A 22,018-nucleotide genomic window follows, 5' to 3' on the forward strand; every position below is an offset into this window, starting at 1 on the left:
AGTTTGACGCGCCACTTTTAGTGATCGCTAGATTGAGGGTTTCCTCGTTTCTGGTGAATCGTCAGCCATTAAATTCATACGAAAAACACACAAACGCAGACACACATTGCCGACAAGGCAATACAAGGCGAAGAAGCATAATAATGCGAAACGAAGACACTTCAACGCTGTGTTCGTTGTTTATACGAGCCAGTATTCGTGTTTGTGTGTTCGTGTATCGTTCGTACGTAATAAAAACAGTCGGCGGTGCGCTCTTAATTCCAGTTGTTTGTATTTTGTTTACTATGTCGGGGGCAACCACGTCCGCTTGGTTGTTGGCAGCGCTTCTCCCCCCCCCGGCGTTTGCTCCACTAGATCGATCGTTACCCCGCTGCTCTCTTTGTCGCTTATAAAAGCTTATCCAACGCTTTACCGCTAAATATACAGTCACTCGAAGTGGCTCAGTTGCTCGTGTACTATCAGTGACTCGTTTGCAGACTCGCTAGCTTGCTCACTGTCTAACTGACTCACTCACGCTCTCACTTACTGATCGGCCGATCGATTTGACTGTTGGTCAGCGTCATCGCTCATTGTATGTTAGTTTCGTTGTTGTTTATATTTCTTTTTTCGAACTTAATGAGGCACCCAAGTGCTCGCTTGATCACTCGCTTCTTCGTTCGTACGTTCGCTGGTGCGCTCGCTTGTTCAACGTGCTCATTTGGTTTGGCTTATTGTTGTGACTCTTTGGTAATTATCTTCATTATGTTGTTAATTAAGGAAGTTCATGTTACTGATAATGATGTTATGACGTCGCTTTGTTGTTGTGTTTGGTATTTTGCAATTCAAGAGAGTTGTTGTTTTATTTTTTATATTTTTTTTCGCTCTCCACAGTAATTATATTTGTTCAGTTGCTGATTACGGTTGTTCACACACACATATACATAAATGCATATATACAGATGTAAATGTATGTTTGGATGTGTGTAATTGACGGTTATTTTTGCTTTTGTTTTTGCCATTTGTCATTTATAGTGTGTGAAATGAATGACGCGTCAGCGATTTACATAGCTTTCCAGTTGGCAATTCATATGTAGATACACTGGTGTATGTTTGTATGTATGTGAGCGCTGCAATTACTTGACATACGACGCAAACTTTTCGCATTCGCCACACACGTTACCAGCGTTTTTCATACACTTGTAGACAATTTTATTTGTAAATGTATTGTACTTTTCTATAACTGTGTTGTTGCATATTATTATTATTTTATTATCAGTAGAGTGTGATTATTATGGCAAATATAATAATAATCACACTTTATTCATGTGAAAATGTGCTTATACAAAGTTCTAACGGAGATTTTACGCGTAATTTTTTTGTTTTTTTAAATAGAAACATTGTTTGTAAAGGGTTTATACCGACAGAAATACACTTCAATGGAATTTCTGCACTTGAAGTTTGTATATTTTCTCATTTTTATATAATTTAAGGTCATTAAGGGCATATTATAGTCTTAAAAATATCAAATACACACAACCACTGTCATTAAGCATATGATATCACTTTAAAAAATATCTTATGTCATTTTATATCGTATTCAGCGCAGCTGAATTTGTTTCAAATATAAAAAAAGGTTTTTATTTCGTTTCTATGCAGTTAGCTGCTATTCAGCTACGTTTTGTTTAAAAATAATGTAGCTGAATAGCCTAAAAATGCAGTTACATACTTTTTAATTCGTTTCTATGCAGTTAACTGCTATTCAGCTAAGTTTTTTAGTAAGAAAATGTAGCTGAATAACTTAAAACTTCATGTACATACTTTTTAATTCGTTTCTATGTAGTTAGCTGCTATTCAGCTACGTTTTGTTTAAAAAGAATGTAGCTGAATAACTTAAAACTTCATTTACATACGTTTTAATTCGTTTCTATGCAGTTAACTGGTATTCAGCTAAGTTTTTTTGCAAGAAAATGTAGCTGACTAACTCAAAACAACATATATTTGAAACTCTTTTTCACTATATTATTCTATTTTGATTTATGTTCTTTCCAAACCTACTTTTAGAGACATTTAAAGCGAATATACAGAAAAAACGTAAGAATTTAACGTATTTTTTTAAATAATTGAAGATAAAATTTAATTCAGCGCTTTTGAATAGGGCTCATTTTGATTAAAATTAATTAAATATGAAAGAACGCATCACTTAAAATTATCAAACAATTAAATAATTGCGCTGAATAGCTTACAAAACTATTCAGCTTAGTGTTTTGTATTACATGAAGTCAAAATTTATTTCAGCGCTTTTGAATAAGTCTGAACTTGATTAAAAATAATGAAATATCACAGAATGAAGCACTTGAAGTTATAAATTAGTAAAAAAAATTCCGCTGAATAGCTCAAAACGTTATTCAGCACATAACTTGTATAAAAGTATAGCTATTTTTCACTACAAGTATCAACTCTTAAGCTAATTATGCTGTTTTACTACAAATATATTCTAAGCAAACTTCACAGCCCCTCTAAATGTGATTCAGCTAAGCTGGAAATTTACAAAATTCATTCATTCAGCGAAATTGTTTCAATCAAAACGGTATACAGCATATGATTTATTTCTCTATTAGTTTGCTATACATTCCTACAGCCATTCAGTTCCTCAATTGTTTTGCTTCAAATTTAATTTCCTTAATTTATTTACATTATTTATAGGTGCTTCGCCACTCGTACCAACATCCGCTACACCGCTTTTAGTTCACCAATCCCGCTTGTACGTACAACGTTCATTGCGCTTTATCATATTCCATTGCAATTTACATTTTTGTACGCTTTGCATTTTAATGTGCAAACGGTTGTGCAATATTTTTTTTGTTTTTGGTTTTGTAATTTTCGCTTTTGTTATTGTTCGCCTGGTGCTCCCCAGACCTTACTTAGTCAGCGACAATTAACACTACGGCTTTGGCAATAAACTACAACACAACTCGTTTTTCTTTTTGTTGTTGCAGTTTGCCGCCGCCTCAGCGTGTTGTGGCTTCGTCTTATTTAACTACAATATTATATAGCAAAAACAAAAAAAATACAAAAACAAAAGCAAACATTTGTGCGCCGACAAAATCCGCTCACTCGCCAGCCAAACAGCCACGATCAACGGTCTATTCAGCAACTTCGGTTTTTTGTGTTTATTTTTTTTTTTTGCGATCACTTTTGTTGTTTGTGTTGCTTTTATAGCTATCAGCTCTCAACTTGCTGTAGTTTGCAATTTTTTTCAGCTTCAACTGCATTGCTTTTGCTATTTGAGCCGTTGTCGCTGAGTAGAGTTCGCGTTGGTTTTATTTTTACTTCGCTTTTTACTATTTGCTGATTGTTTGTATGATTTATGTATGTTGTTGGTGTTGTTGTTGTTGGTAGCCATTCTTATTGGCATATCATTTGCGCGTTTAAATAAATTTTAATGTGCTATGTATGCGCATAGGTTTGCGTGTTCTTCGGCGCTACCGCAGTTTTGTTGCTCATACGCCATGGCATTTCGTCTATATTGCATTAATTCGTTTCGTTGGCGTTCGTTTATTGCCATAGGTTCGCTAGTTGTTGGTGTTATATGAGTACATGACTTATAGGATATTATTATTGTTTAGTCTGGCGTTGGAATAGTTTTCGGAGAACTCTTTTAAACAATAGTTGGGTATTATTAAGTTTTTTTACTGACTGGTTTACAATAACTCTTATTTTACAGTAATAAATTGTAGTAAAAATTCTCTAAAATCAAAGCTAAAGCTATTTGGAACTACATTGTAACTACATTTCTTACTAGTTATTGAGCAACTAGTACCATTTAGGGTTGTAAAGTAACTAGTTGTGAATTAGTTCGAGAAAAATTTCTAAAAATCGATATTATTAAGAAAACAGAATATAATAATTTTTCACTACAACAAGTGTCATTTATGGCTGTAAAGTAACTAGTTGTGAATTAGTTCGAAGGTAATTTTCGAGATAAGGTTTTTATAGAAATTTTTCTGGAAGCAAATTTTTATGAATATGTTATAAAAAAATACATTTTTTGATAGACAGAAAGTATTCATTTTCAGCTTTGCCGCACTGTTATATTATATTTACTTTAATTGAGGAGAAAAGTACTAGAAGCCTTTAATTCACTTGAATAACGTGACCTGAGTGCCTTTATATTGAATTTGAAAAATCAATTGCTTGATTTTAAGGCAATTTTATTATATTTTAGTAATTTTTGGGTAAAAATCCACAAAGATCCACCAGATATACTTAAAAAAGGGAACTTCTTAACAGATATAGGGTCAAAACCAGCTGGAATCATTGCCTAGAGCTTAAATACGTCGATAAATTGTTAACAATCAATTTTCAAGTAAATTTGACCAAATCGTACACAAAATTAATTTAAAACCAAACTGGTTACCAAACTGTATACAAAGTAACTAGTTCTGAACCAATTAAGAATTAGTATATCACAATAAAATTTAAAAATTTGGAAATTAATCAATACAAAAAGAAGAAAATTTCCCAACTAGTTACCAATATGACTACCAAGTCACTAGTTGTGGACCAGTTGAAAACTAGTACATTAAAATTATAATAAATTTAAAAATTCAGCAATTAATCATAACAAAAATTATAAAATTTACCAACAGGGCGTTAATAGAAACGAGCAACATGTATGCACTGTACATACAAACATAGTATATATATATGTACATCAGTATGTACTACAGTTCAACACAAATTTTCTGCATAAACATACATAAATAATTATTAATAAATGACTTTGCTGCGCGCCCGGTACACTATAGCAGCAGCGACGCTGACGCCAACTGACCGTGCAAATGCCTCAAACGTCTGGTTTGCTTATTTAGCTGGTCGACTGGCAGCTCATTGAATTTGCTGTGCCTGTATGTATGTAAGTCAACGTCTTGCTGACTGCCTCTTCAGCTTCTTTGTGTGCGCCGTTCACCTTACCGCACTGCCCATTGTTACTCAACTACACCGCATATGGTTCATAGTTTGGCCTCATAGCCCCGTTGGTGAGTAAGTGTGAATTTTGTGGTATGCGCTGTCGCGCCACTTGAATATACAGTGGCAGACAACAGCAGTGGCGGTTGTATCAGTATACAGTCAAATGTACAAATATACATACATATGTATGTAGTCAGTTATGTTTGTATTACATTCCTAGCTTCATTGTGCTGTCACAGCACACCTCGCGCCCGCTACATGTCAGCCCATTTGGCAGTAGTCAACACACAACACACTACAAGTTCCTTGATTATATGTTCTTTAATGGAACTTGTTGCTGTTCGCGGTCGCAGCTGTGCTGCCATTATCTCTTCAAACGTTTATTGTTTTTGTCTTCGCTGACTTTACGCTCTCTTGCAAGCTAGCGCTGGGAGAGCGCGCTCACTCTCTCTCGCGCGCTCTTTGTCTTTGGGGTCGCTCGAAGTCATACATACATACACCTTGCCTTTGCACTATTATGTATGTAGGTATGTATGTCTGTTTGTATGTATGTACGCATTCCCCCCCCCAACATATGTTTGCTTTTATTATTATTTTCCATCTTTGTTTCGTCGCGTTTATTTTATAAACAGCTTTTTTATTGTACTCCGTTTTTGCTTTTTGTTTTATTTACTTTTGCGCTCAGCTGCTCGGTTGCCTTACTCATGCATACACACACACACCAACGCGTGCGCTCACACACAATAACATCATAAGCGCTCATTGAAGGCAGACGCGCGTACATACCTACAGACATGCGGTGTATCTGTGTGTTGCGTTTAACGAGCTGCTCTGCATATGCTCGCGTGTGTGTGTGTTTGTGTGCGCGCGCTTTTGTGTTGGTGTGCGTTTCTTGTGCGGTTTATGATTTTTACTTGGAAATTGAATGAATTTCGTTCGTCCGTCTAGTCGCGTTTCGTATGCGAAGTCGTTCACAAAGCCAAAGAGAGCGCGCGCACAGTCAAGTTGAACGCGGTCGATTTTATACGTTAAATATTACTCGAAGCGCGTCACATAATCAAATAAATATATAAAAATATATTTTTTTTTTGTGCTGTGCTTGTTATATATATGAGTGTAACGTGCAACGCGCGCCTACTACTGCCTACATTGTAATACATAGTAATTGCGCTCGCATAGTTCGTATGGTGTGGGCTGTCGTCAACCTTACAGCCTGTTGCCGCCCAACCAACCCCGCTGACTATTAGCGACAACTGTCTACGTTGCCAACGCAGAAATTCCTTATTACTTATTATTACATTTTCAACGTAGTCTAAAGTGTACAAAAGTGAACTGTTTTGTTGTTGACGTTTGTTTGGTTTTGCTTACGGCACAATACGTACGCGCGCGCATACACACAGACAAACTAACGCGCTCTGCCCCCTCAACACGCTGCGCGCTCTTCATTTCGTGCTGACGTTTTGGCCTTTTTGTCATTTGTGTGTTTTGCTTGTGCTCTTTCGTTGTACAAACGTGTGTGTTGGTTTTTGCCTTTTGTTTTTGTTAGCAGCGCGCATTTGCCGCGTTGAATTATTGCGCTGCGCGTAACTGGTGATATTAATAGGCAGCGTCAAGTAGCAGCAACAACTGTGCCGCCTCTCGCTTAGGCCACTTTTCCTGTTCGTTCGCAAACAGCACACACACACACACGCGCACGCAAACATACATATACAACAACGTCGTTGCCGTCGTCGTCGTCATCATCATCACCATCGACATCAACATCGCCGCACCAGTTCAATTCAGTTCAGTCTGCCGCATCAGTTAGGCGCTTAGTTACGCCAGTTGTTGTGCGCTCGCCTTTTTGGAATAATATTTCGCATATTTTCGTGCTACGTAAACTTGTGCGCTGACAGTGAATAGAAGTGACCACAAAAAGCAATAATAAAAATAAAATATAATTAATTTGAAAGAAAGCAAAAAAAAAAAATACAAGCGCAAATATTTTGAAGTGTTGTGTTTGACTGTGTGAATACTTGTGAAGTGAAAAATTGTATGCGCTTTTTGTATTCGCTGGAATTTCGTTTTATTTCCGCGAAACACAAGTGAACCAGTGCAACAAAAAAAGTTAAAATAAAAATAATTAAATAAAATATAAAAAAATCATAAAAAACGTCAGCGCGTTACACGATCACCTTTGACTAGCTGGTGAGTCGCCGTCTGGTGCTTTACAGGCGCGCTCGCATACACCGCGCTCCGCATTTTACAAACAATACTCATACGAGCGCTCGTCGTCTCAACGGCACTTCGATAACAAGTCAAGTGTTCAATTACTAAACGTCTGTCGGTCGTTTACACAATCGTCCGTCGCGTCATCCGCTTAGTTAAACAGGCGTGTGGTGTGGTGCCTTTTTGGTTTTGTTTATAAATTAGTTGACGTCGCGCGGCGGTCGCCAACTACTAAATCTATACATACATACATACAAATATATATAGTGTAGTACGTATGAAACACCTCCACCGCGTGCACATGGATTTGCTGGGCGTGTATAAATCAATTGCCGTTGTTATTGTTGCTGGCGTCGCGCTGTTGCTCTTCACACATTTTTTCCGCTGTTGTTCCAATTGCGCTTGCCGTCTCTGAAATCTCGTGTTGAAAAGCGACAATAAAAAATTAATAATTCAACAAGTTACACACAGCAAGTAAGCAGCAAGCAAGCGCGTAAGTGTTGTACAGTATTAATTGTTTAATTAATAAGTTGTTATACGCCTAAAATCTTAACTGCAGTCAATTATTGTATGACGCGACTTTAATTAGACACACACATATATATTTGAAGCGATTTAGTTATGTAAATATTTAAGCACTTGTACATTACGTGCCGGTGATCAATTATTAATTTAACGTTCTCACAGCGCAAATGTTTATTAATAGTTGTGCGGTGACGTGTTTTTCGTTGCTGTAAGCCTATGTATGTGCGCCATAAACAACTGACCTTGATGAGAGGGAAGCCGTCGCGAAAACTACAATCATTTCATTTAAGTTGTAAAAAATAGTTGAATGAATGTGGCTTTGCATAAAGCAAATTACATTTGTAGTGAGTGAAACTTAGTTTTTGTGTAGAAAAAAATTTTAAATATATTTATTTAATTTTTTTATAATTCAGCACGGCTGAAAAATGATTTTAAGCAGCTATAATACATTTTAAATGTTGTAAGTAATATTTTTGGGTAATTCAGCTTAGCTGAATTAGAATTTATTTACGTTTAACACATTATAATTAAAACAATCGATTATTAATGATGTTTTGAGTTAGTTAGCGCTATTGCTTACAAATTTTAAAGTAAAAAAAAATATTTTTTCCAATTAAAAATAAAAATATATAGCGCTTTATATTTATTTGATGAAGCTGAAAACTACTTTTTTGAAGCAATACTACAATATTAATTATTTTTGGTGCATACAGTGTCATTAAAATCGTGCTGAATACTATTTGAAAGCGCCGAATGCTATTTGAAAGTATTCGGCGCTTAATTTTTCAACGTTAATACACTTATAGTTAAACAAACTTAGTATCAACTAAAGTTTAAACTAATTCAACGCACTTTACATTTATTTAAATTCTAATTCCTTCGCTTCATTACATTTTCTTTTCAAGTTTAAATACAACATTTTCCAATATGAACTTTACTCGTATTGAAAGTTTAACTTTTTGCCTGACTTAATACTCTTTGGCAAATAAGTAACTGCCCAGCTCAAAGTTCATGTAATATGACAGCATAATAACAAAATTTAAATCATCGCTCAATTTGCAGTAATTCTGCTAATTTATGTATGTTGAATTGAATCAAATATTGTGTCTGACATGATCGCTGTCGATCAGTTGAGTACATACTGTAAATTTCAATTATTTAATTGAGTAGTTTGTACTTGTATATATTTAGTACTATGAATGTTTGTATGATATGATCATATGATGTCATTTTGTGGATTTCACAAGTTAATTGCTAGAAACACAACTTTATTAGCTGACAGATTTAATAAGTGATCGGCTTAGGGAGGCTTCGGAGGGTTCGGTTAGAACTTTCTGATTTCTGGATGTTAATATTAACAATATAGGTGATTTCGATATACTTCAATGATAAGGAGATAATTTCACAAGAGCAGTGATCGTTATTGTCATAGATCTATTTCTGGAAATTTTTAATAATATTAATAGTTGACCTGACCTTGTATCTTCAGGTAGATAATGAGGAACGTCTCAAGGCTATAAAAAATTGTTATCTAATTATAGGGTGGGTCCTTGCAAATGATCATACGGTACTTTTTGTGAGATTTCTTTATTTTTTACTTTAGAATTTAGACTATAGTTCTATTGAAATGTATTTCGCTGCTCATTTAAACAGTCAAAAAACTGTTTGACTCAACTCTCTCTCTAAATTGTTCTACTATATAATGTGATCACTTCAAATTTCTTCCAATAAATTCAATACCATAACACAGGTGTTATTTCTTCGAAATATGTTCTGTCTACTTGCCGCCACTGTCCGTTTGACTTGGGACTCACCTAGCATGTTTCAGGGAATACCCACACGGCATACCAATCACCACAAAACAATGCTGAACTGATGCGATATAAATAATTTGGCGAATAATTAGCCAAACGGTAAACAGCACAAATGCATAGCTGTGAGCTTACAAGAAATCCGCATTCTAATTACGTGCAAATATAAATAAATTTTCAATACAAGAACAACAACAAGAAGGGGAAAACAAAAAAATCGCGAAATACAACGAGCAGCGAGTAAATATTTCAATGAGTGCAGTGAGGCGGAAAGCGCGAAAGCAGAACTTAAAAATAGCAAAAATAAAGAAATAAATAAAACATTTAACTGCACATGTGTACAAACAAACATATGTACATACTATGTAGGTAGCTACATACCAAAAACACACGTACAAAAAAATCAGTTTCAATTTCCTTTACCGCAACCCGGCACTTGTCGGCGAGCGTCGCTTAACAATTATTACTTACACACACGTACATACATACATACACATATGTATATAAGCAGGTATGCACATTTTGATGCGGCGATGACGTACCTTCAAAGGTAGCTAAATGTGCTTTTGTCATTTCAATTGTTCAAAGTGCCAACAACAACAACACAACAGGCGCTTACATATAAATACATACAAACACATGCATGCATTTATATTTAGCGTCAATAATAATGTCGTTGACGACGACATCTAATTGCCGCACCTTTTTTGCAACACGAAATGAAGAAAAAAAACGCGGCACAACGGTGGCTTAAATCGCATGATTGCCGACGTTTATTTTTATTTGCAGTTCAAGTTTTGTTATGTCTGTTATGGGTGTTGATTTTTAACTGTTACTGCGGTTATTTTTATTTTACAATTATCGGCGTGGAGTGAGTGTGATGTTATTATTACTGTTATTACAGAATAAAGACATATTTTTGTATATCTAAATTTTTTATTACGCATATGATTTGTTTAATTGGAAGAAAAATGTGTCACTTAATTATTAAAAAATAATAAAAATAAAAAATTTATGTAATTTAGCTAAAAAAGGAGCTGCATTGTAAGCCAATGCTTAAACAGCAAGTTAACGTAAACGTCTAACAAAATAATGCTATTCAGCTGAGTTGAATTCTATATTTCGCAATTCAGCGCACTTATTTAACTTAATTACTTGTATTTGTGTTAAATTCCAAAGCATTTTGTATTTATTTACTTTATAAAAGTCAATATAAATATAGCTGAATAATATTCGAACGATTTAAATGCACTTTTTTTGCATTTAACAATTATTTATATATCAAAACGAAAAAACTACAAGCTGAATTGTAATCTAAACAAATCAGTACTCAATAAGTGTAATATTACGCATATTTCAAGTATAAAATCCACACTTCAGCGCATTATTAATGTTAACTGTGGGTGTATGTAATAAAAATATGGATTTCCTACAAGCGGTATACCAAATTGTAGCAATAAATTATATACAGCTTAGCTGAATTGTGTTTTAAAGGCATTCAGCGCACTTTATGAATTAACAAATTAAATTCATTGACGTAACAATTTCATCGCACTTAGCGATAACACAAATTGTGCTTAGGCTAAGATCATAAATGTACAAAAAAAAAAATTAAAAAAAATATGCAATTTTATTTTGATTGATAACTAACTGAAATTCAGATTCTAGCTAATTTGATTAACGCAAACTTGAAAATGTTAAATGTATATTTTGCTGACTTCCACGAATTCACGTGCATGATGCTGTACTCGTTGACAGTCTGGTGGTAATACATACATAAGTACACGCCATCAATATTTTATGATATTCTTTCAATTCTTCACACTTCTCCGAGTTGACATTTGACTCGCACAATCAGAGATAAGTTGTTGTAGTCACACATATTATTGAATTTAAATATAATTTTTTGCCGCTGTAGCCCTGCGCTTTGACTCGCCATTATCACATTCAGCGCGTCATTAAGCGCGCTTCAATATTTTGCTTTTTGTGTCGCTCCAACGGTGAAATATGCGCGCCACAGTCAATTTGTCGCTCGACAAAAGCACTTTCATATATTTCATAGACATATTAATATACACAAGTGCAATCAGATACACACACACATACAAAACTACTGTTGTAATTGGAGTACATACGCTGTTGGTGTTGTTGTTGTTCATTTAAATTAGTGTCAGCACATTGTTTTATAATTTTTTGACGCCTCTCCTGATATTTTGCTCACAATCGCATTTACACTCCTTCACTGGTTTGTTTGTTTGTCGCATTACTTACTGTACTGTTGTGTTCATATTTGCTGTCATTTAAGTGATAATTTCATTTCATACCCGCGTACCTTTGTACTTTGCACAGCGACAACGGGCGCTACAAAGACGAACAGTAAAACTGTAAATATTTGTTTTTCACTCATATTAAGCATTGAAACACTCGTACTATGCAATGTATATATGTATATTAATTTGAGATGATGCAATTTTCTAGTGTTAGGCGCCTTCGCGAACGTGTCATTTGTGCGCATATAATTTAAAAACATTTAAAAGTTAGAGATAAATGCTTAGAAATGATATTCAGCTGAGTTGAATTTAATTTTGAGCTATTCAGCGCAGTTTTTATTTATTACTAACTTGTGTTAAAATGGTTTGTGGTTAGTTTTAGTTATTATAGGCAACTAAATAACGTTTTTCCTAAATATAATTACATAAGAAAACATTTTTCTTACTAATTTTAGAATTATACTAAAATTTCCACTATTCAGCTGAGCTGAATATATAAATGGTTAGTCAAAACAAACTTCTAAAAGAACTTTCTTGTAAAAAACTAAATTTTAGCGCTGCTGAATACAGTTTTTAGCTATTCAGCGCACTTTAAGCTTTAGTATTATAAACTCTAATGAAGTTTGTAAAATTTGCGCTTATTATTTTTTTATGCAGCGCATTTATATATTCAAATTATATAATATTAAATGCCTGATGGCAAAAAACTAAAAGAAAATTAACAATTTTAAACAGACTTCCTATGAAATCTTTTTATTTTATATCTCACATCTACCTCACTAGACGCCACAATATGTTAATTGAATGAGACAAGTGAAGCGAAAATGCTTAATTACACCTAATGGGTGCGAAACTATAACATTTGCTGAATGCTAAGCAGTTATGCAAAACAGAAACGAGAACAAAACAATAAACACACCACACCAGATCCACATATTTGCTTACTTGTGTATATTCTTGAAAAAAATCATTCAAATGTTTATCTTTTCAAGTTGGTGTGGGTACTTTTTCTATTTTCACATTTTATCTGTTTAAAATGAGTAAAGTAAACTTACGCTAAATATGTGCAAAATATTATCTTACTCGTTTATCACCATAGCTACAGCTGTTAGTGAGATTATCCATTGTGCATGAAAAAGCTCTACGGCTTATCTATTAAATATATTGTAGAGAGCGCTATATTTCTCTGAAATTGTATTGTGTCAATGAAAATTCGAAGAATTTCATATATTTCTCTATTAAAACTTGAAAAATATACTTTTTTGTTGATTTAGAAGCTTTCATACGAAATGAAAGCTCTTTTATTATTTGTTTGGTATGCAATAAGCTTTAAAGCACAGCTAAATGAAAGATCTACTAGAATAAAATTTATATTTTTGTAATGAAAGCTCAGTATTCGAAGCTTTTTAGTGAAAACTCAAGTTCTGAAAGCTTTAAGACTCGAAAATACGATTCGGCATAAACTTTGGCACTATAGCAAATCATCGAATGAATTTCACCTCCAACTAACAAACTGTAAATTTTAATAAAATCATTGTGGCATAAAACCTAAAAAGAAAAGGCTAAAAATACCATTTAAATCGAACAAAAATAGAGCAATCTTCAAACATACACACATAGTCACAACATACTCAATTCAACAAAAAATACAAAACCCACAATTCGTAATAAATTATTTTTCTCAAAACTACGCACATTGAGCATCACAACTAACCATACAAATGAGCAACAACGTTGCTTACGTACAGACGTACTTAAAAGTATTTATACACATTAGTGTAGTCAGTTCAACGGCTCCAACAATTCAGCAACTTGTCTGCAAGCGCCATTGGACGTCAATCAACAGCTGGCCTCTGCTGCTCTTTCCTCAAACCATACGCATCTCTCCCGTGCGATGCCATGCCACCGCTGACCAGCCCTGCCTCCTTTTAGTGAGCATGTGACCATCTACACAAGTGTTGTGGTTTATAAACATTGTTTTTATATTTATTGTTGTTGTTGTTATATGCTCACATTGTATGCGTGTCTAGTTTAGTTTAAAAACACTAGCTGGCAGCAGCTTGCTACTGTTGCTCATTTGACAGCTGTTTCATTTGAGTGCGAAATATTGTGGAAGCTTTTGGCATTTAATTGTCTTCTGAGTTGTTTGGGGGTTTGTGGACTTTACATATTGTATATAAGTGTATTTAATTAGAGTAAAAAGATAGTTACAGAGATTTTGGATAAAAGCTTTCAAGACATAAACTTTTCAGTAGTTATTTGTCGAGAGCTTTAGGACTGAAAGATTTTATAGTTAAAATTGCTATTGTTATATTGTTACTAAAGGAGACAAAAGTGAAATTTAAACATTTTTTTCATAACCACTATTTCTTGAAGCTCGCTATTCCTGAAAACTTTCAAGTGCAAAGCTTTTTTTCCTAAAAAAGTTTCGTAAATATGCTTTTATACTTTCGTAAACTTTTGATTTCTATCAACTTAACAGTGAAAGCTCAGTCAAAGTTTAAAATGAAAGTTTTTCGTAGTTTGAAACTTTTTAAAAAGGTCTATTACACAGCTGATTTCATCCGACATTTATTAAAACTTGTTTAATTTCTACCAATTTAACAGCGAAAGCTCAAAATAAAAGCTTTCCGTAATTTAAAATTTTCACAAAAGCTCCGCATCATATTTGTTTTCATCCGAAATTTATTAAAACTCGTTTAAGTTCTACAAATTTCGAACCGAAAGCTTAATCTAAAAGTTTTCGGAAATTTAAAACTTTCACAAAAGCTCTACTACGTTAGTTATTTCATCTCAAATATATTAAAGCTCATCATTTCATAAATAATGTTAGTGCAAATAAGAGCTTTTCTGTTGTATTTCAAAAGCGCTTCTTTTTTATGAAAATGTACATTGAAAGCTTTCAGTTATAACGTTTTTAACGTTCATATAATTTTTTTAATAAATACCATTGTAATTATGATTGCTATAAAATAAAACTTTCATACAATTTTTATTAATATTCTAAATGCTAAAAATGAAAGCTTTCAGGAGTTTGAAGCTTTTATAAAAAATTTTTTCATAAGTAAAATTTTAAAAAGTATATTGAATTGATAAATCTTGCAATAAAGCTTTCACTGCTCAAAAAGAAAATTTATTTGAAGGTAACTGTAAAACTAAAAAGCTAAAAGCTTTCAAGGTTAAGCACAAATTTCGCATATTTATCATATATTATATACTTATTTCTAACGCCACAACAAAATACTTATCAATTATGCCACCACAAATGTAAGTGAACTTTCTGTAAAGAAACTATTAAAGAAACAATACAATTTGACACGGACCGTTTTTGCGATATCCATAAATACAGATTGATTAATATTATCAGCAAAGCATTTATTTTTACTTATTTTTATCATTAACTGAGTCACACACGCCAAACGATGATCAATTAAAGCAAAATATTAAGACGCCGCAAAAAGTGGCCACACCGCTATACTTAGATAATAAATATCATTTCGTTGGTTTGGTTTTCCAACACACATTTTTGCGTTATTGAAACCAAAAACAAAAACAAAAATAATAAAACAAAAAATTGCGGGCATGAAAAACGAAAAAAACGCAGATAAAAAATCGCCAAGCAAAACAAATATGACAGTCGAGCCGGCGTATCATTAATAACGCTAATCTACATTACGTATACGCACGGGCGCACCACTTGTTTGTGCAGAGAAAGCGAACGTATACACACACACACACACACATCATTTTTGCTCGGCCCAACTCTCTCAAACTCAATCGCAGTACACGTGCACACACACCGTCGTTTGTGACTGGTTGTTTGTATAGCGATTCGCACACACTTGTTGCCGCCGGTCGCCGCCATTATCGTACGAGTAAGTGAAAGCGAAGAGGGGGTTTATGAGGAGTGCGGTGGTAATGTGTAGTGGCAAATTGCGTGCGCTGGATAACAGAGCAAACATTGAAATATGTGTAAACACATGTCTATATGTATCTACAGGCTTGTATGATTATTATTTACTAAATGAATTTGCAAAAAAATGTCTAGCGAGTAATCAAAAGAACAAATACACTCGCCGTGTGTTTAGCTAAACACATTAGTGCAAAGTGTAGCGAATTTAAGCGAAAAAATATCATATGAAAATTTTTTCCGTGATAAACACCGAACAACAACAACAAGTAAAAATTTATTTTAATTACAAAGGCGTCACTAACGAAACAGTAAAATTTTTATAAAAACAAGCCATAACAAGTGATAAAAGTGACCGACTAGTACTTAGTTACGGTGGCATTATGAAGACAGCAAGTTAGTGAATAAGTGAGTGAGTGAAGAAGTGAGTATGTACATTCGTGAATGAGCAAGTGACAAGACATGTAGTGTTTTATCGCTCCAATTGAGGGTATCCGCTCTAATCTTACGATAACGCCTTTTATACAACATGTGTGTTTTACTGTTATCATAACTGGCGTGTGTGCACAATTCATCACAGCATATACATAGTCATGAAGCGAAGAAGCGCGCTTTGCTTTTGTTGTTGTTGTGGCTGATATAAGTAACAGTTGCGGTTACCAGTCTGACAGTCTGTTGCTGGTTAAATGAGTCAGTGGGCTAGCCAGTAAATATGTTTTTGTTGTTGTAGCGGAAATCAATACGATTTACAACACCTACTGTGGTAAAGACTTGCGAGATAGTGCTGAACAAATAGTATCATTGATTTGTTCAGTCTGTATGTGTCCTTTTATCAGTATTTATATAAATTTGTAATAAAAAAATCAGTTTAATAGCTTGTAATGTTATTCAGCGCTTGAATAGTCGACACATTTCAAAAGAAAATCTAATAAAATTGAGATTTATGATACAAAAATAGCGCTGAATTGTTGAAAAACTTATTCAGCTGAGCTGAATATCATTGCGAATGAAATAGAAACACGTTGTCTTAAAATTTTTGAATAAATAATGCTGCTGAATGCAGATAACTTTATTCATAATATAACATTTAATGTAAATAAATTTAATATAAAATTTAATTTGGTATACGAAATCAAATTTGCAGCCACATTTGGAAGTAAAAAATTCTGCTGAATTGTCAACAACTAAATTTTGCTACATTTAAACCTCAAAAAAAAAATAAATATTTACTTTACGTAAATTATATGAATCATAAAATAAATTCAGCTGCAGAATTTCCACAAAAAAACTCTTATGAGCTATTTCATTTTTGTAAGCACAGAGCAAAACTGTATTCAGCGCCGCTGAAAACATAAAAATTATGCTAAAATCACTGCAAGTATAGTATATTTATAATTCAGCTCAATTACAAAGCCAGAAAATCAGCTGAATGCGACATAGAACTTAGAATTTCATTATAGATTACATGCTATTAATATTTGCTCTGCAGAGTCGTACACTTAATTATATATTATGTAAATTAAGCTTTTAATTATATGCAATATAATAATTCTACTAAATTATCTAACATTTTTGCTCTTATTTCAAAAGTCCGTTTCTATTGCAAATGTTTTCTTAAAGTACTCGTACATGCTTATCAATTTAGTATATACTCGTACATTGGTTTGTATATATTTATATAGAAAATTTCGCACTTTCGTCATAGCCAGTGTTTCATTTTATTTGCTTTGTTCACTGTATTTCTGCTGCTTATCAGCACTTATTGCCTGCCATTCAGCACTACAGTAGAGCCCCCCAATGTGTCTTGGTATACATTTATTTAGTGATTGCTCTACATGACTTATATAAAGCTTGTTGCAGATGTATGAGTGTTTAGGAATTTTTATGTGTATAATACATTGGAAATTTCTAGGAATTTTATATTATTTTCTTTGAATTTGAATTTCGAATTTTAGAAACAAATTACTGATTTGTATTAATATGTTGAGAATTTCATTGAAAAAAGCAGAAAATTAAATTTTGAGCAAATTGTATTAAATTTGCCAAGCTTTGAAACTATCGATTTTCAATTTCGCCTAAACTTCGAAAAAAGTTCGACAATTTCGCATTTCGATTTCGAAATTTCGAAAATCAAAATTTTTTAAAATTCCACATTTTTTATTCCTGCTCCAAAAAAGTTATTTTTTTCTCATTTCGATTCTCGATTCCGAAATTTCGAAAATCATAATTTTTTTAAATTTCACAATTGAAAAAAATATAAATTTCGCATACATTTTTATAATCAGTTTCATGCGTTGTCTTTATTTCAATTATGTATTTATTTCGTTCTTTTATTTCTCTCCTGCGTACGTATTACTTATACATTCGTAATTCTTGCTTTTTTTTCGTTGCTTCGTCAATCACTTGACTTCCACTGACGTCAGTGGTCACATTATCAGTAACAGCGGAGCAATTAAATGACTCGCAAGACGTTGTTTTACTTTATTATTACTTCATTTTTGTTGTTTTCATGGACTAAACAGCTTTTATGCACATATTGTACTACTTGAGACGCACTCACTTATTGCCATAATTATTATTTAGCTATACATTTTTTGTGTGTTTCGACAACTAAGTGCAATTTTTAACACTCTTCAAACTGTGTGGTACAAATGTTTATGTATGTAGTATATATTGTGCTGAAGTACATACATAAGTGATTATTTCCACAATCCATCTGTCTAGTTCACACATTCTGCACATAAAAGAATCGACAATAAAAGCTATAAATAGTTGTGGACTTACATATCTGATCGCACAGCAGATTGCTGAGTGATGATGAGAGTTTTTAGTAATGATTTACTAATTTCATATGGACGATTTTTAGAAGTGGTTTGAGGAAATGTCTATGCATAAATTTGAGGTTAATAAGGTATATGATAAAAAAATCAATTTTTTTCATATTTAAATAAAAAAAAAAAATTCATACAATCTTAAAATATACATTAAGCATACTATTTATATAAAGAAATGCCGAAGAAACAGTCAATCAGCCTACTTAAAACATTACTTCAAACCCTAACCTCACTTCAAATTCTTCAAGAAAAGCGCACACGCCCACCTCAACTCATAATAAACTTGCAAAATGCAAATAAAAATACTTTAAAGCGGCACACAGACATATTTTTGTTTGTTTGTATAAATAAATATAAATAAAAAACACAAATACACTTGATTTCTGTGTTTTTTGTGCGTTGCCGAGGCGCGTCCGTTGATAAATCAAGCGACAACATGTGTTGAGTATGTGAAATTCCCCAAAAACCAAAACAAAAAGGTGCCTTAAATGCCATAAAAATATACAAATGACAGATATTACTTAATATAACACGAAAGTGTGTGAATATATGTATATATTTTTAATACTTTGTAACGAGCAAACAATTAATTAACACTCGGTTGGTAGTCCGTAGTTGAGGCAGTGTTGTATAAATCAAATTTTATAGAGTGTTATTAGGAATGGCTGGGAATGTTGAATTTTTTATCTTAGAATTTTGTCGAAAAAAAAATAAAATATATAAAAACAAATTATACAAACAAATGCTTCTAAAGAAATTTTAAGAGCTTTTATTACAGAAAGCTTTCAATTACCTCATAGTCTAGAAGCTTAGAGCTTTTATTGTCGATATTGCAATCAGCTTTTGTTGCCAAATCACATTATAAAAGAAATGTGAAAGAGCTTTTATAACTGAAAGCTTTCAATTACCTAATAGTCGAGAAGCTTTGAGCTTTTATTGTCGATATTGCAATAAGCTTTTGTTGCAAATCACTGTTCTTCGCTGTCGACTTCAATTTCTTTTCATATTTGTGAAAGCTCATTATTTTATTAAAAAAAAAGTGAAAATAAAAAATTTGTATATTTCAAAAAACATTTGCTTGCTATGAAAATACAATGCGTGCTAATAAATTTACTTCTAATTATTCCGAATGTCAGTGTGAAAGCTTAAAATGATAGCTTTTAGCAGTTTAAAGCTTTCAAAAGCTTCTTAAGTCCAAAAATATGTTTTTTTAAGCAAATCGTATATATTTTAATATGGATTCTACATGCATGGCATTAAAAAAACAAAAAAAAAAAAACCAAAACAAATATGGCACTTACCTTATAACAATAAATATGGCGAAAAGTACAGTGGAGTCGCTGAAAAAAGAAGAAAATACTGTTAAAATAATGTTAAAATAAATTTTTTAAACAAAAGTGATTACATTAAAATTATTTTTATCAAAAGCTAAAGCTAGGTGGCACAGTTTTTACTCGAGAACCACTATTTTTACTGTTTTTTAAAGCTTTTTAATTCGTTTAGAAACTATTTTCTCACACATATCGTTACCGAACACAATCAATTTTATAAATTGTTATGCCAATACATAGTCATTTATATAACAACAAAAATCGCTTAACAATTCCACTTTCAGTTATGAATGTACAGCACGTTGTTTCATCATCAGAACAAAAACGTAACGTAAAGAGAAAAAAAACAACAACAATATTTCCAACCAATTAAATTCGCGATACGAAAACTCGTTTCAATGAATTTCCAAATGAGAAACTAACCTAACCGCAGCAGTTACTCATATGCAAATAACAGAAATTGTATTGAGTCGCCGTAGCATTGTTGTTGCTGTTTTTTTAACTTAACTTAATCAATTACTCATGTCATTATGGTTGCATGCATATGTAGATGTGTGGTTTTTTTGACTAATTACAATACAATTCAAGGGAAAATCAACCGCAGACAAAGTGGCTGGCCATTTAGTTACGAACGAAAAAAAAACATCGCACAACGGTATTATTCACTGCATGAGCAACAACAACAACAACACACATATATTCATACACCTTAGGAAATTCATAAATGTAAAGTTGTTTTCATTTGGCGGCGTGTTATTTGAAAGTCCTGAACTACCTGTGTGATTTATGCAATAAATGACTAACGCAAACACACAAATACAGTTACACGCAATTTATTCGTGTCCAAACACAATGTGCACAATTAAGCGTGTTCTTTTGTTGTTTATGTTTTTGATTATGGTGAAATTGAAGCAAAAAAATTATAATCTAATCGCTCGGGTATTTCGGTTGATATTTATTTTTAGTGTTTGTTTTATGATTATGCCTGATGAATGGTGTGCATTTCTTACTTTGTTCAAGTGCGTTTGTTTATCGGTTATAAATTTTGGCATAATTGATAAAAAATAGTAATTTGGCGAATTCTTATGAAAATTGGTTAATAGAGTTTTTATACAATGTTTTAATGAAAAATAATAATAAAATTTTAGCAAATAAAAATTTGATTTGAAAAGATGAAAAGAAAATTTATTCCAAAAAATATTTTGAAAATTTTCGAATAAATATTCTAAAAATTTAAAAAAAAAAAAATTATATAAAAAAATTGAAAAAAAATAGATTTTTTAAAATGTTTTGAATTTCGAAAACAGTAAAGTAATTTTGAAATTTTTTTTTAATATAAAAAAAACAAATTTTTGAAATTTATTGTTTTTTCGAACATTGAGTCTCTTATACCTAATATAATAATACCTTAATGAATATTAAAAAAATCTAACTGCCAAACTCTCATACAAACTGCGAACCACCTTATTGCCGCCTGTTGCCTTTAAGTCTGCGTCGAATTTTCGTAATTAGCATTCTTATTCGAAAAAAAGTATTGGAGTTCTAAATTAAGTCACCAAATGCTTGATGTACGCTTCTGAGAAACGATTGTTTTTTTATTATTTTTATTAATTAACATTTTTATGGCAAAACAAAATTCTTAATAACTTTTCGAAAAAATGCTACACAACTTGTTTTATAAAAAAAAAAAAAACAAAAACAAATATATTGTTGTGATGCAATATAAAAGTTGAGGCACATAGCTGTTTCGATACAAAAATGTTGATACGTATTTATGATGAATTTGAGTTACATAAACGTTGAGACTTTAAATTCTCGGATACATAAATGTTGATAAACATAAATGTTGAGATACATAAATGTTGATAAACATAAATGTTGAGATACATAAATGTTGAGATACATAAATGTTGAGATACACAAATGTTGATAAACATAAATGTTGAGATACATAAATGTAAATGTTGAGATACCAAGATGTTGTGATACACAGATGTTGAGATACACAGATGTTGAGATATATAAATGTTGAGATACATAAATGTTGAGACACATAAGTGTTGAGATTTATAAACGTCGATGTTAAGCGGAATATGGAATAAAAAGTAGGGGGAAAAATTCAATGTTTGTTGCCTAAATTCTTTACTTTCCACATCTATCTAATTAGCATTTTAGATAT

General features: G+C 32.5%; 2 protein-coding genes across 11 annotated transcripts in view; one reads left to right on the forward strand and one right to left on the reverse strand.

The window, feature by feature from the left end:
* LOC105218914 (G-protein coupled receptor dmsr-1) overlaps positions 1-22,018 on the reverse strand; it is a 463,512-nt gene that overhangs the window by 404,166 nt on the left and 37,328 nt on the right. For all 5 annotated transcript variants that reach the window (XM_054234674.1, XM_054234670.1, XM_054234668.1 and 2 more), the window contains exon 2: positions 19,810-19,848. The gene's annotated coding sequence lies outside the window, so the exon portion shown is untranslated. The remainder of the gene's footprint in view (positions 1-19,809; positions 19,849-22,018) is intronic.
* The window catches only part of LOC105217474 (pneumococcal serine-rich repeat protein), a 159,170-nt gene that overhangs the window by 126,236 nt on the left and 10,916 nt on the right, over positions 1-22,018 (forward strand). The window contains exon 1 of one of the 6 annotated variants that reach the window (XM_054234648.1): positions 1,930-7,651. The exons of the other annotated variants lie outside the window; for them this stretch is intronic. The gene's annotated coding sequence lies outside the window, so the exon portion shown is untranslated. Of the gene's footprint in view, positions 1-1,929; positions 7,652-22,018 lie in introns of those variants that run through there. 6 annotated transcript variants of the gene reach the window in all.

The sequence above is a fragment of the Zeugodacus cucurbitae genome, chromosome 6 (genome assembly GCF_028554725.1).
Source record: "Zeugodacus cucurbitae isolate PBARC_wt_2022May chromosome 6, idZeuCucr1.2, whole genome shotgun sequence".
NCBI classification, from domain to species: domain Eukaryota; kingdom Metazoa; phylum Arthropoda; class Insecta; order Diptera; family Tephritidae; genus Zeugodacus; species Zeugodacus cucurbitae.